Below are 13660 nucleotides of genomic sequence, written 5' to 3'. Positions count from 1 at the left end.
CAATTAAACATGATGCAAATAAGCAAAGAAAAAAAGCTTTTAAAAAGATGGAATTCAGTATGGTATTACAAAAAGGATGCCACTTTATTCCTTATAGAGTAGAACTTGTAAAACAACTTATTTAAGCCCTTTCACAATTGGGTTTTGTGCAAAGAAAATGTAAACAATTTGGCACCTGAGACTCACAGCTGTTGCTATAGTGTAAACACAGACTATTCTCACTGAGTGTCTTATATGAAATATAATAATAATATATATATATGTATATGAATCTATAGCGCAAGATGTCCACCCATCCACTGTAAGTGCAACTCTTTGCGCACTGTTCAGCGACACAGTAATCTCACTTCTCACTTTGTTGTACACATCGGGAATATGTTTGTAAGTGAACACAGACCTGTCTGGTATTTTATACCTGGGTTCCAAAACGTGCACGAGCTGTCTGAAACCCTCGTTGTCCACCACGCTAAGGCTGGAGGTCTTTGAATATGAAATAAGCAGCGGCCTTAGTTATAGCCATTGCGCGGTCACAGTGAGTTGCAAGGGGACTCCCAAAATAAGAGGCAATTTTTTTCTGATCCTGACCTGGTTTACCAAGAGTTTCTCCGGTGTCCGACGAGGAACTGGGCGGGGAAGCGGGAGGGAAACTTGTCGGTGATCTGGTGCCATCGGTTTAAGTGGGTCTGCATATTTGTGGTGCTGCCGTTGTATGGCTTCTTAGTGCGACATTCCTTGCAAATTACGGAGGTTTTATCAAGCTTTCCGTCTTTCTTTTCGAAGCCGTAGTATTTCCAAACATAAGATTTGAATGTTGCGGCTGCATTAAATATAGTAGTTTCCTTGCTGCTGCGTGCGCTAACTTCCATAATGTTTCGCTAGTTGTGTACTGGACTGTATGTGACGCACGGCTACCGTCCGTATTCAACACAAAACGCAAAGCAATGATGGTGCATTCATTGCGCCTAGGAAAGGGCAGATATGTGACGTTTAACATGAATAAAACGGCGCTTGAATCGGATTTTACCGATACCCATCAATGCATCGTGATGAATCGCGATTTCACCCGTCAATCGCGTCATACCCAGTGAATGAGCCGATGCACTCGGATCGCGCACGTGCGCATCGATGTATCGATTAATATCGATTATTTTCCACACCCTTAGTATATAGGGCGTACCGCATTACATGGCACATAGAATCAACGCTACAATAGTGGCTGTGCTTGTGTTATGCATCCACCAGATGGAGCTACATTAAAGGGAATACAGCACAATACAATACAGCTTTATTTGGGTAGATCCCTGGCTGTGGTTGTGTTATGCATACACTAGATGGCGCTACACTAAAAGGAATACAATATAAAACAATACTGCTTTATTTATGTAGAGTGTACACAACCGCTGCAGCTGTAACAAAGCGTAGAGAAAATTTAAAATACTATGTCCAAGAAATGAGAATATTGGATATATAATTTGATTAAAAAGGCGCACTGTCCGCTTTTGACAAAAGTGAATGCTTTTAGATGCGCCTTATAGTGCGGAAAATACAGTAATACAGATAATACATATCTAATTATCAATCAAATTTCCTCTCTATCCCCCATCCCCTCCTAAAATCTCACATGTGCTTAGCAGCTAGGCATGGTGAAATTTGCTTGCATTTTGCATATCATATTGTTAGCCACAAAGCATAAATGCCAAAGTTATATACAGTACAGCAGGGGTGGCCAACCCGTCAGAGACGAAGAGCCAATTTTTTTACTGAGTTACTGCAAAGAGCCACATCATAACCTTCCTCGCACACACGCGTGCACACACACTGTCATGTTTTGGTTTGTGACCAACAGGTGCCACTGTGGGGCTTTTCCCTACAGCTGCACACCTGTTGGTAGTTAGGTAATTAGTGGCATAAAAGGACTCCCGCCCGACCACTCATGGTCGGGTCATTGTTGCTGTTGGCTACTGTCATGTTTGTTTGTGGCTGTTTGTATGCTACTGTCATGTTTGTTTCAGTCAGGTTTTGGTCATTAAGTTTTATCTTCAGTCATCTGTTTTGTTTGATACTTTGGACTTGGTTTGTTTTGGATTAAGTTTTCTCTGTTTTAATACAATTCAATCAAGTACTCAAGTACAACCTGCTCCTCTGTTGTGCCTGCTTTTTTGGGTCAGCCACCACCACGCTACGTGACACACACACACACACACACTTTTTTGGCCAAAGATCAACTTTTGAAGCGACCAACTTCTTACGAACGAACCGATCGCGCACGTGCAAACATACACACACATGCAGCACTACGAACTCACGCGGGTGGGTGCCCCCCAGTGCACTCGCGCACATATGCACCCACTCTATGATGAGCAACACTCGGAACGGGCCAAAGATGAATGAAAGCTCAAGATACAAACAAACAAATCTTTTTTTCCCCACGCATTTCCTCCTCCCAACCCTTGCGGTCGACTTGGGACCAGTTCGCTGGCTCACTGTCGATTCTGATCGACGTATTGGGCACCGCTGCATTAAAATCAGAGGTAATTCGCTGACTAGCTTAGCGCCGTTGTTTCCGCATGTGCGGTGAGGCAGTCATCTGATTGGTTGCCCTCTATGTCAATCAAGTAACGGGATTGATGAGAGGCTGACGGAGTACATTCTGTGAAGTTGGCCCCTTGTTTGAATGACATCGCACTCAACCAGATGTGTGAACAAGCAAGCACAAGGAAAAATACCATAAAGTGCTGAACAAAAGTGTCAGCTTGTCATTGAGGCAAGCATTGTAATATTTTTCATGGCCCAATTTGTCACATTTTGTTGTCACCTAAAAGGCAGGATGATGAATCAATGGAAGAAGTGTAAACTTACGCAGGTATTACAATTTGGCCAAAGGACTTCGTGCCACCCCTTCAGTAACAAACTACAAATACGTCTTTACTGTACTAAAGTAGATTTTTCAGGTATCTGTGCTTGAGTAATCATTTTTCTGACTATTGTTTTATTTTACTTATTACATTTGGGAACATCTGTTCTTTCTACTTCCATCCATCCATCCATCCATCCATCCATCCATCCATCCATCCATCCATCCATCCATCCATCTTCTACCGCTTATCCAGGGCCGGGTCGCGGGGGCAGCAGCTTTAGCAGGGAAGCCCAGACTTCCCTCTCCCTAGCCTCTTTTTCCAGCTCTCCCTGGGGATCCCGAGGCGTTCCCAGGCCAGCTGGGTGACATAGTCTCTCCAGCGTGTCCTGGGTTGTCTTCAGGGCCCAAGCCACCTCATCTGGCTTCTCTCGATATGGAGGAGAAGCGGCTCGACTCTGAGGCCCTCCCAGATGACAGAGCTTCTCCCCTTAGCTCTAAGGGAGAGCCTGGACACCCTGCGGAGAAAACTCATTTCGGCCGCTTGTATCCGGGATCTCGTTCTTTCGGTCACAACCCATAGCTTGTGACCATAGATGAGGGTTGGGACGTACATCGACCGGTAAATTGAGAGCTTCGCCCTTTGGCTCAACTCCTTCTTTACCACGACAGTCCGATACAACGTCCGCATCACAGCAGACGCTGCACCGATCCGCCTGTCGATCTCTCGCCCCTTCCTGCCCTCACTCGTGAACAAGACCCCAAGACACTTAAACTCCTCCACTTGGGGCAAGATCTCCTCCCCGACCCGGAGGGGGCACGCCAGCCTTTTCCGACTGAGAACCATTGTTTCGGATTTGGAGGTGCTGATTTTCATCCCAACCGCTTCACACTCGGCTGCGAAACGCTCCAGTGAGAGTTGGAGAGCCCTACTTGAAGGAGCCAACAGTACCACATCATCTGCAAAAAGCAGAGATGCAATACTGAGGCCACCAAAACGGATGCCCTCAACGCTTTGGCTGCGTCTAGAAATTCTGTCCATAAAGCTTATGAACAGAATCAGCGACAAAGGGCAGCCTTGGCGGAGTCCTACCCTCACTGGAAACGATCCCGAATTACTGCCGGCAATGCGAACCAAACTCTGACATCGGTGGTATAGTGACCGAACAGCCCATATCAGGGGGTTTGGTACCCCATACCCACGAAGCACCCCCCACAGAACTCCCTGAGGGACACGGTCAAACGCCTTCTCCAAGTTCACAAAACACATGTAGACTGGTTGGGCGTATTCCCACATACCCTCGAGGACCCAGATAAGGGTGTAGAGCTGGTCCACTGTTCCACGGCCGTGACGAAAACCACACTGCTCCTCCTCAATCTGAGGCTCGACTTCCTGACTGACCCTCCTCTCCAGCACCCCTGAATAGACCTTACCAGGGAGGCTGAGGAGTGTGATAGGTGAAGGTCCAGACAAAGCACGGCTCAAAAGAACCCTTATGAAGAATAAAACAAATGGACTTCAGTTTCCCTTGCCAAGATGCGGGTCACCGGGGCCTCCCTCTGGAGCCAGGCCTGGAGGTGGGGCTCATTGGCGAGCGACCCATGGGTCCCGGCCGGGCTTAGCCCGAAGAGACAACGTGGGCCCCCCTTCTCATGGGCTCACCACTCATGGAAGGGGCCAAAGGGGTCGGGTGCAGTATGTGTTGGGTGGCAGCCAAAGCCGGGGACCCTGGCGGTCCGATCCTCGGCTTCAGAAGCTAGCTCTAGGGACATGGAGCCCGAGCTGGTGTGCAAGGTAGAGAAGTACCGACTGGATCTTGTCGATCTTACCTCCACACACAGCCTGGGTTCTGGTGCCAGTTCTCTTGAGAGGGGTTGTACTCTCTTCCACTCTGGAGTTGCCCACGGTGAGAGGCGCAGAGCAGGTGTGTGCATACTCATTGCCCCCCGGCTCAGTGCCTGTACATTGGGGTTCACACCGGTAGACGAGAGGGTTGCCTCCCTTTGCCTTCGGGTCGCGGGACGGATCCTGACTGTAATTTGTGTATGCACCCAACAGCAGTTCAGCGTGCCAACCCTTTTTGGAGTCCTTAGAGGGTGTTCTGGAGACTAATGCTACTGGAGACTCCCTTGTTCTGCTGGGCGACTTCAATGCTCACGTGGGCAATGACAGTGAAACCTGGAGGGGCGTGATTGGGAGGAACGGCCACCCTGAACTCGAGTGGTGTTACGTTATATATGCTCGCCACGGATTGTCTATAACGAACACCTTGTTTAAACATTAGGGTGTCCATATGTGCACTTCGCACCAGGACACCCTTGTCTGTAGTTCGATGATTGACTTTGTGGTTGTATCATAGGATTTGCGGCCGCATGCTTTGGACACTCTGGTGAAGAGAGGGGTGGAGCTGTCAACTGATCACCACCTGGTGGTGAGAGGGCTCCGATGGTGGGGGAAGATGCCGAATGTTCAGTGGGAGGTCATTCCAGAGAGAGGGACCAGATACGGAAAAGGCTTGAGCCTCAGTTTTGTCACATTGAGCCCGAAGCGACAGAATAATCGCTTCGTGCGCAACTACTGGAGATAAGTGGATCCCCGAAATAGCAGACACAGACAAGAATTTTCTCACAAAAAATGAGATTTATTATAACAAAATCCCTAAACGGACAACAGAAAACGCTGGTCAAAAAGAGGACCAGAAAATAATACGAGGCAACAGAAAACGCTTGCGAAACTAAAACGGCAAGGAAAAGTTCTTTGGCAAAATTCTAATTAAACACGAGAGGAATATCAAGGCACGCAATAATAGTCACTATTATTTAAATCAGTGTTTAACCGAGAAGGAATAGGCGATAGCAAATGGCACAGCGTGGAATACTCCGGCAGTGAGTTGACTGCCGGAGCGCCTAAATATAGCAGGTGCAATTGCCAACAAATGGGTGGCAGGTGTGCAAGGCGGCAAGCAAGAACGCCTGCCCCCTGCTGTCAAATACGGAACGTGACAAGTTTAGTTCTTGGTACTTCTAATAATGTCTGGTCCACGGACCTGAGGCGGGTGTGTAGGGGCAGATGAGCTCAGAGAGGTAAGGTGGCGCGAGGTCTTTTAAAGATTTGAAAACAAATAGGATTGTGAAAAGAACTCTAAAATGTATAGGGAGCCAGTGAAGGGATGCCAGAGTAGGAGTTGTGTGCTCCCTCTTACGAGTACCAGTCAAGAGGCGAGCAGCAGCATTCTGGACCAGCTGGAGACGCTTAATGGTAATCGAGCCGGGATGTGACAAAAGCGTGAATTAGGGTGCGATGTTGCATCAATGATGTTTGGAATTGACAAAAGGACTGCTTAGAATGTGTGGGCTGCCTTTCTTGAGTTCACCAACACCCTGATCGCGCTTACCCAAGTCCTGACCATCCTCACACATGAATGAAAGCACAATAAAACCCGATTTCACTACAATGTACCCTACTTCTTCCATCCATCGATCCATCTTCTACCACTTATCCGGGGCCGGGTTGCGGGGGCAGCAGCTTTAGCAGGGAAGCCCAGACTTCCCTCTCCCTAGCTACTTCTTCCAGCTCCCCCCGGGGGATCCAGAGGCGTTCCCAGGCCAGCTAGGTGACATCCTCTCTCCAGCGTATCCTGGGTCGTCTTCGGCGTCACTTCTCGGTGCGACATGCCCGGTGGGACATGCCCAGAACACCTCACCAGGGAGGCGTTCAGAAGGCATACGAATCAGATGCCCAAGCTACCTCATCTGTCTCCTCTCGATGTGGAGGAGAAGCGGCACGACTCTGAGCCCCTCCCGAATGACAGAGCTTCTCACCTTTTCTCTAAGGGAGAGCCCGGACACCCTGCGGAGAAAACTCATTTCGGCCGCTTATATCCGGGATCTCGTTCTTTCAGTCACGACCCATAGCTCGTGACCATAGATGAGGGTTGGAATGTAGATCGACGGGTAAATTGAGAGCTTCGCCCTTTGGCTCTGCTTCTTCTTTACCATGACAGACGATACAACGTCCGCATCACAGCAGATGCTGCGCCCATCCGCCTGTCGAGCTCTCGCTCCCTCCTGCCCTCACTTGTGAACAAGACCCCAAGATACTTAAACTCCTCCACTTGGGGCAAGATCTCCTCCCCGACCCTACTTCTTTTTTAAATTGTTGTTCAATGTTTGTCATTATGTATTAGTTCATCCATCCATTTTCTACTGCTTATTCGGGTTTGGGTCGCGGGGCAATAACTTTAAGATATCCTTTATTTATTTGTCCCACACTGGGGAAACAAATAAATAAAGCAGGGCAGCCCAGACTTCCCTCTGCCCAGCTACTTGTTCCAGCTCTTCCCGGGGGTCCTGAGGCGTTCCCAGACCAGCTTGGAGACACAGTCTGTCCAGCATGTCCTGGGTCACCCCCGGGGCCTTCTGCCGGTGAGACATCCCTGGAACACCTCACCAGGGAGGCATCCTAATCAGGTGCCCGAGCCACTTCATTAGTCTCCCATTGACATGGTGAGAAGCGACTTGACTCTGAGCCCCTCCCGGATGACTGCGCTTCTCTCCTTGTTTTGTGTTGCTCTTTAACAATATAATTTGATGATGTTTTTCAACACGCCGCAGATGCTGCGTTCTATTGCTGGTGGCTCTGGTGAAATAATGCGTCACCGGGCAGTGGAAACTAGGAGAGTAGTTGGACGGAAGCCGAAAGCGAACTCCTTGAGGCTAACTCCGATTGCTGCCATTCATACATCAGCGGCGAGGAACAAGGGCAGTGATACAAAGTGAAGCTTCATCGCCAGATTATTATGTCCAGCAATGTGCAGACAACAACTGTGCGCTAACGACAACTATTCATCACAGAGTATCATCCATCAAGTATCGTCACTGTCATAAAACTTGTTGGAATGTGCCAAATGTCCACGGTTTGTTGAGGGCTAGCGAATGGTTAGCGATATTTCTGGGGTCATTGAAAAATCCTGCATTTGACATCTGCTTATGTCCTTAGTTAGCTGATGAGTCGAATTTGATAAATCCAACAAAATGATGACATTGCGGCAACATAGACAGATCAAAGAACGTGTGCCTATGATAAATGACATCATTAAAGAACAATGGGTAATGACAAAATATTGAAAGACTGAAAATACCTCATCTAGACCCATCAAAATTCAAGGCATGATGCGATATGTGCAAATACATCATGTGAGCAAATTCTTCAATATTTCTGCTCTTGCAACAGGCAAGCTTCAGTTATACAGATCACTCTCTGATGAGAGCAAGCCCGAGCTATGCTGTAACTTTCCAAGATGATACAAGTAACGAGCATTTGTGGTGTACCGAACTGGAAAGTAGAATTTATGTGATTCTGATCTCATCAAGAAAGAAAAGTCTTCAGGATGCCTTGCTAAATATTCATGACACCCTGCTATAGCTTCAGAAAACATACATTCAGGATTTTTAACACTTCAACTTTTTACCTATTCTTGTAGTACAAATGGATGAAAGAGGCGACAGAAGCAACAATGTTGCTGACGGTGAGTATCTTGTTTCTTTTCCTCTCAAGATATTAGACACTGTACTTGTATGGATATTAAATACAACGTCGCATTGCAGGACCACAGTTCAACCTATACCCAAGGTTAATTATTAATGGAGATGCTCCGCCAGTCAATCCAGTTTTGAATGCAGGTTTGGAGCCCATCGAATTTCTGGTGGATGTTGGATTAGTGAATAGTTTTGGTAGCAGGAGGCATCTTTTGCAACAACTCACAATCCAGCCTGTCAACACTACTAACAACAATGTTGTTGACATGGAAGACAATGTGGAAGTCCCATTGGAGGACTTAAACGGAGGATCCAGCAGCGAGGATGACAAAGATGAAGAGGGCGATAACAATAAAATGAGATGGTGGGATGAGTTTCTCGACAGTGAGTCAGACTCCAACTCGGATACTGATGACTTTGACAGCACTGGCAGCAGTTTTGTGGATTGCATGGATGTCCATCCAGACCACACTGCTGGTGCTGAAGTTGATTGGGATTACTGCAAACATTTTGCTGGAAAAGAATCACCTCCTGGAGAGTACAAGACTTCCTGTGAAGATGAGGGAGAGCACAAACCATAAAGATGGCATTCTTCAGTGAGTGCCAGTGATTCGGTTCACAAGTGGCTATTAAAATGCCTCAAAGAGTCTCTTGTTGTTGCATGTTATGTAAAACCAACACTGGCAATAAATATACGAAAGGAAAACCTTGAATTTCATCTCAGCATTCCCCCAAAATACTACTGGTGATAACTACAATGCTTTATCATCCGTCCACTGAAGAGTTCTCAAGGGCTCGAGTTCTGTTGTCTCATTCGCGAACAACCTGTTTAAACCAAAGAATCTTTTGAATGAACGCTATTAATGGAATTACATTATGAACTGATTCGTTCCTTTCTCACTTTCATTGAACTCAACCGTGCATCTGTGCCGTGAACTCGCTGCCAATCTGCGCCGCGCGGTGTGGGTCTTGCTGCGCAGAAGCTACCACGGTCATCAAAGATATATTAAAATAAAACTGGTCCGTGGTCCAAAAAAGACTGACAACCTGAGCCACTGCCCAAGCGAACTGTGCCAAAACAGCTGATCAGCCGGTCCGTTATTGGAAGTCAGGGGTGGGCACAGAGGCATTGTAACGCGATATACAAGGCAGGTAATGAGCTGAACATGGCCCCTGCAGGACGGCTGACATTGACACCTCATTAAAAAACAGTGCTGCTTTATCACTGCAACAACAACGTTCAACAGTCAGCATTACCCACAAAGGAGCTCTTATTATCTGTGCTGGCTGCTGGCCCCCCACGTCTGACAGATGGCGGATACCGGTTAAGCCCCCTACTTCCAGGTTTGTTGGAAATGGCATCTGCCATACAACAAAAACTAATCAATCTACGCATAAGTAAAGAGATGGAAAAAAACGTTGCATCCATTACATGGAGCAGTAACCTCTAATAGTCTTAAGGCCGATGTTCATACACTCGCTTTTCAGTGTTGTATGGGCCTCAACTGGGAATGTGTGTGGCCACAGGATTCTCAGATATGGCAGCACACATCGTTTTCTTGCCCCCTCACTAGCCTGGGAAATCCACTGTGGCCGGCTGGCCAATGATTTTTCGGGCATGCCTGCGGCGCATGGCCAAGTTGAGTGGAGTCTCATTGACATACACAAGGATGTGAAGTGTTTCATTCCCTTATGATGCCACCATTGTCTACAATAGAGTTTTAAAAAAATCTGTCATATACCCATCGAGGAGTCACACACAACTGTAATAGAAAATGACATCGAGCTGCTCCATGTTCCACTATTAATTTCATTGACTAAAAATTTTCGCCATGCATTTTATCACAAATATAAAAAAACGAAAAAAATAAAACCAAGTTGTTGATACGATAAGGGTAATTGAATTGATTGACACTTTTGTCGATAAATAAAAGACGAACGAAACATCAGTGATGAAATCCAATCAGAAGAAGGAATCATGCGTGGTGGGAGAAAAGGACCACTTAGAAAATGGAACAGACAGGAAAAAACGTCTGTTTTTCCTGTTTCCTGCCTCTGAGTGGTTTGAGAAGAGAACCAATCAGAGGCCGACTGGAGCGATGAAGGGAAGCCAAACACCAACTTCAATTTCGCTCCCGGGAAGAAAGTAGATGAGAAAGATGTGATGGTGAAAGTGCCAGATAATATCCATTGCTCGTAGAAAGTGACGAGAGGTTTCGTGGGCCATTTCACTTCCACGATGAAGAAAAGACGCACACACACACACACGCGCACACACTCACGCACAAGGGGTCAGCTGTTGGCTTGAATCATTTTACTGTGTGTGTGCATGTGTGTCTGTGTGTGTGTGTGTGTGTGTGTGTGTGTGTGTGTGCGTGTGTGTGTGTGTGTGTGTGTGTGTGTGTGTTGGTGCATGTAGGAAGGCGTCATCAAAACAGCTGAAAATGGAACAAGTTCCTGTATTTATAATTAACGCCCTAAATAATAAAAAATCCATATAATGCTAAATCCGTTTTTATTTACAATTGAGCTTTTCAAAGCAACATATTATGATGATTTATTGAGAGAATAACAAGCAGAAGAGGATGGAGATAATGTGTGCTCTTGATGATGTGATGGTGAAGGAGGATGAGGAGGAAAGAGGAAGGGCGACTTGCGGTTCATTCTGTGTCAGCTCAGCTAGCGTCTGGCAGGCAGCCAATTACAGTGCAGGGAAGCAGTTCCATTTGAGTTCAGTGTGTCATTGTGGGTAAGGTGTGGATGGAATACCAAGTTGCCTGGAGTATAGGAGCAGAACATGAGCTATCGAAATAGATGCACTAGATGGGGATGAGAGATGATGACAAATATGGGAGGGAGTACAGGGGGAAAAGCGAAGACAGGCTGATGAATAAATGCTGATCCCAGCACAATGACTGAACCAGAACAATTTATTTCACCGGCAACGCCCTAATTTATTATTTTAAGGGATCAAACTGTAGGCGCTAACAATTTAGACCACTTATTTTGTACTACAACACATAAAGAGGCGCACATGCTTACCAATCAACTTTCTGTATGTTCTCAAAGACATTTCAAAAATGGATCCAAGAATTATTATTTTTTAATCGATTCCAATTTACTTTAATCAAATTTTAATCTGGTTTATTTATACAAATATTTTTATACCAACATCACAGGGTGGGAAGCTTTTTTATTTTGGTGGAGTGATTGATAACATTAAGAACTGGTATCACACGATGACCTTGAAACGGGTTACGGTTACACTCTGCAGTGCGACTTCTGTCACGGGGCGGCGGTGGCACAGATGTAGAGAGCGTCGTCCAGTAATCGGAGGGTATACTGTTCAAAACCTGTTCTGTCTGCGTAATGTGTCATTGTGTCCTTGGGCAAGACACTTCTACTCCAATGCTACACACACACTGTCGGCACACAGTGGAAGCCACGCTTCTGTGGTTCAACATCGTAATTCACCTCCACCAGAGTGTGAATGTACAAACGCATAAATAATGTCGGCTTTGTGAGTGCTTTCGGTGTCCAACTGGTTTTTGTACCACCCACGGACGCTCGGCGTCTCTGGGACTGGATGGCAGTGGGCGGGTACGCTGAGTTTTTCTGCATCAGATTGGATGATCTGTCTGAGGCTGTGTTCCAGTTTGATTGACATCAAAATGAGCCAATCACCGATCTTTTAGTGTCTGCATCCGTGGGAGCACTTGCATTTCTCATTCTGTTCTAAGTTGAGACGACTTCTAATCATTTTAGCAACACTCTCTTTGTTGAAAACGATAAGCGAGGAATTAATCTTTTATTACTGGTGGGTTTTACTGTAGTTGCTGTAGTTGTAGGACACTAGTTAAGTTCCTGGAAAATATGCCTTGTTGGTATGACAGGGATACAGATCATTTTCTTGAAAAGGAACAGAGAGTAGAATTCGCATTGATCTAAACAGACACATTTTATGATGTCAGCCAAAATTGAGCTTCCCCTCCTTGACAGACCAGCATCCGCCACTGGTGATCACAATATTAATTGTGATCAAGAGAGTGATTGATTAGGTATTATTCCTCTCTGTTAGTTGGATTTCAAAGAAACAAAGGATGTAGAATGTTGTTGGAGGTATTTCCTGCTCACTGTGTTTACAATCACCTTTAGTGCCCCTCGACCCCCACTCTTTTAACATCAAAAGAGGAACTGTTATCTCAAGTATCTGTGGTCCTGCCATCAAACCAAATTGTGCGTAGTGGTGGTCTGGTCTCACCTCACCACTCCCAACTTCTTCCAGCCACACGTGGTCAGATTACATGTTACTTTCTTTGTTTCCGGGATTTGCATGAGCGGCGTACCTCCCCGCCTCTCATTATCATATTGTCTCTGTATAATCTCATGAATGTGTTTGTTTTAAGCTTTCTGACTGAGATCTGGAACCCTCAGGAGGCCGATTCGATTCATAAACTGCAGAAAATAAATTTAAGCCTTCAAAGGAACTGTTCATTGACTCCAGTCTGTATTTGGATAACCAACATCCTCATCGTCCAAAATTAATGAACACGCGGAGGAAGAGAAAGGCCACTCTTCCCCCAACATCATTTACATCAAACCTTAATTGCGTATCAACCTTCGGCGGACCGGAGACAAACGGGCCACACCCGGCCCGTGGGCCGTAGTTTCCCCACCTCTGTGATAGAAGGATTATGGTCTCCTTCACCTTTGTGGCAGGAACGCTTAAACACAATGTACTTGGCTTAATTATTATTTTATTACATCTCTTTTGTTTGTTTTTTTCTTTACCGATATGCATTGGTTAATATTGATGCTGGGACTTATTTGATTGTTGTGTCACCTTCACTTTAAAATCAATACGATCCGAAATGCTTGATGACTTGTAATTGCTCTAATTTCCATCCATCCATTTTCAACACTGCTTATCTCGAAGAGGGTCGCGGGAGTTTCTAGAGCCTATCCCAGCTGACCGTGGACGAAAGGCGAACTAACCCCAGAACTGGTCACAGGGCACATACAGAGACGAACAACCATACACACCCACATTCACTCCATCTCTTAGTGGGAACTATAGAGGAAATCATCTCTTGGTGTGATTTACAACCTCCTTTGTTGTTGGCTCTGTTCCAACTCTTGAAAGAATAGAATGTACAACCTGTATACTGTTTAGTCTTTCCTGCTTCCTGTGAAGAACTCTCTCCTTTATTGTTCCTTATCACACCCACCTTTGTAAGAACTTTAATAATAATAATAACACTTCTTTCA

The sequence above is a fragment of the Hippocampus zosterae genome, chromosome 4 (assembly GCF_025434085.1).
Source record: "Hippocampus zosterae strain Florida chromosome 4, ASM2543408v3, whole genome shotgun sequence".
NCBI lineage: Eukaryota > Metazoa > Chordata > Actinopteri > Syngnathiformes > Syngnathidae > Hippocampus > Hippocampus zosterae.
Note: the sequence above shows the minus strand (reverse complement) of the source record.